This window comes from Lupinus angustifolius, chromosome LG03, assembly GCF_001865875.1.
Source record: "Lupinus angustifolius cultivar Tanjil chromosome LG03, LupAngTanjil_v1.0, whole genome shotgun sequence".
Lineage (NCBI taxonomy): Eukaryota > Viridiplantae > Streptophyta > Magnoliopsida > Fabales > Fabaceae > Lupinus > Lupinus angustifolius.
The window spans coordinates 18,640,835-18,644,065 of NC_032011.1; positions in this window are offsets into that span (position 1 = coordinate 18,640,835).

Here is a 3,231-nt window from a genome sequence, read left to right on the forward strand (position 1 = left end):
TAGGATGAATTTTGGACTAGAGGTCCATCTGGGGAGAATTTTCTGAGGGTGGTACTATTTATAAAGTATCCTTGGGGTTATTAGATTGGGGATCTAGGTCATCTAATTTTTTTATGGAGGTTAGGATGGATTCAAGGTCAGGACTATCACCGACTGGGAAGCCTTTTTTTGATCGGAGACGGTCATGCCAATTGCTTGGTACAGTTGACTTATTTTTCTTCATTTCTTCGTATAATATATCTAGGGTTTTGATGCTCTCCATGGTTGTGGAAAAATTGGAGGTTTGTAAGTAACTCTGTGACTCCTAATGTCTGGAATCCAAAGTGTTATATAGGTCGTATCAAAAGTAAAATGAGAATGCAATACATGTAATTCAATGGTTGCTACCTGTTGCGTGGATAACATCCACACAACTTAAACATTCATGATGGAAATAGATGCCAGAAGGAAAGGATCTCATCACGACTTCTTTGGAATTGAAACAAATAACATCATAATTTATGTAAAAAAATTGAATTCTTTTGAAACGAAAATTGTGTTGAAACATTTATGATTTCAATTAAATTCTATTTTCATAGCTTTCATTTTAAAAAAATGAGGTGTTATAACCATTAGTCGAAAGACTTAATTTTTTTGTTACATTCTTCCTATATTAAAATTTAAAATCTATATATCTTAATTATTGTGCATAATTCTAGTTAAAAATATTTGTGAGTCTATATACTTTCCATTTCATCGAGAACAAGAGCTGAACCACTAAATAATTTATCTGTGTTAAAATATTGATTTAAGTTCATATTTTTTGGCTATGATTTATGTTCATATTAAACATTCATGATGGAAATAGATGCCAAAAGGAAAGGATCTCATCACGACTTCTTTGGAATTGAAACAGATAACTTCATAATATATGTAAAAAATTGATTTCTTTTGAAACGAAAAATTGTGTTGAAACATTTATGATTTCAATTAAATTCTATTTTCATAGCTTTCATTTAAAAAACAATGAGGTGTTATAACCATTCGTGGTGTGATTTGATTCTGTTATAACCATTAGTGGTGTGATTTGATTCTTGGGTCTTTGGCATAATATTATTGGATATTTAAGAAGTATATTTATCATTTTAAAGTAAGCTAACATTTATCGAGTAGATTCTGAATAGTTAGATAATGTTCATGTCATTAATTGTTAGCAGGAGGAGTTCAAACTCTTGTAGTGCATTCAGTGATATCCCTTCTGTTTCCATTCAATTATTTGAGTGTTACTAATATGGTATCAATCATCAAATCAATCATAATCCTTGTATACATATATTTATTATACTAATATTAATGTTCAAGGATTAACAAAGAATACGATAAATAATTTTGTTTACATCAATTTTGTGACTTGGTGGTAATCCATGCTTTAAAATTATAAACAAAGATAGTGATCGTGTGTTTGATCCTCCATAACAGCATTTTGGTAAAAAATAAGTCAATTTCATAAAAAAGTTATAATTTCAAAAAAAACGTTGGTTGGTATAACTGATACAGTTTAAATGAAAATTGACCAAAACAATCAATTTTGACTTATATAATTACATGAAAAATAATATTAATGTATTTAATGATATATGGACCGGATCATTTGAACCCATCGGTACCATTTTCAGAACTCTAATTTTCTACCCTCCCCCTAAAGGCTATATTTCAACCTTCCCTTGCACTCAAAAGTACCTAATCCTTGATTTTGATAAATATGTTTTGAGTCATGGATTTACTTCATATTTTGTAGTGATTTGATCTCTGAATAGAAAAATCTTAGGGAAAGGAATTTTCCCCTTTTGATTTGATGTGTGTGGTTGTCACTTCCAACAAATATCGTTCCTAGGAATCAAATATTTAACCTTTTGATATTTCTCTTCATTTCTTTATGTATTTTTTATATCCTAAATTTATTCATTGGGCATTTATTTATTAACAAAAAAGCGTGAGAGAAATACAATAGGTGTATGAATAAGTAAATAATTTAAAATAAATGATTATTCCTTGTATTCTTACCACTTTTCTTCTAAATACTCATTTCCATCTCATATATTTGTCTTCCATTCAAATCAATTATCAATCAATGCTATGAACTCACATGTTCCCCATTTTCTTAGAAGAACAAACATTTATTGAAAGTCTACTCAAACTTTGTATATAACCTTGGATAACAATTTTGTTTATGGAGTAAATTGAATTTGAAAGAGAAAGAAAATGAGAAAGAGGGGAAACATAACATATTGTAAAAGCTCAGAGTCAATGGAAAAATGATACCCAAATTAAGAAAACAATCAGTGATACTAAAACTAAAGTCTTTTTGAGATTTTAGATGACAAGGTGTGTGGTTGTTGTTATCTTTTAAGAGATAATTAAAGTTATAATCTATGGATTAATAAGAACAAAACATAATAGAGACAGCCCTCGGCCTAAAGAGTTATTTGTTTCTATCTATCTACTATTTTCTTTTTCTCTAATTGTTTCTCTCTCTCTCTTTCAGAATTTAGATGTAAAGGTCGCAAGAGAAGATTCAGCATTGTACACATACACCACACTCGAATTTTCCCTTTACAAATTTTAGAATTCAACATTTCTGCACTTTAAAATTCATGAGAATTTCATATTCCTACATTCTCATGTTTGCTAGAAGATTCAGTGAAAAAGTTAAGGAAAGTAATATTCCAATAAAGCTTAAAAAGCCAAGGAAGTGAGAATATCAGATTGATATATTTTTAGATGAGAATACCAAATTCTCCTGAGACTGTCAATTTTTATGTGTAAAATAATTTAGTATCATTATTTTTCTATCCTCTTATCTTTTTAGAAAATAATATTTTTGACAAAACTAATCATATTTTTTGACATTATTAGGTAATAAAGTTACATCTTAATTTATATCATGATATTAATAAAATTATTTTACATTAATAACAACTATAAAATATAAATTTTACCATATAGTATTTAAGAAAGGAGAGGAAAAACATTATTAGGTATTAAATATAATACCTAACTAAATTTCATTCATAATTGGGGAGAATTTTCTAAAGATGGTACTATTTGGACTATAGGTCCATCTGGGGATAATTTTCTGAGGATGGTACTATTTGTGGGGTTGATGGCCTCACGGGATAAAGTATCCTTGGGGTTATCAAATTGGGGATATAGGTCATCTACTTTTTTGAAAATCTAGACGACGTTTCGCTC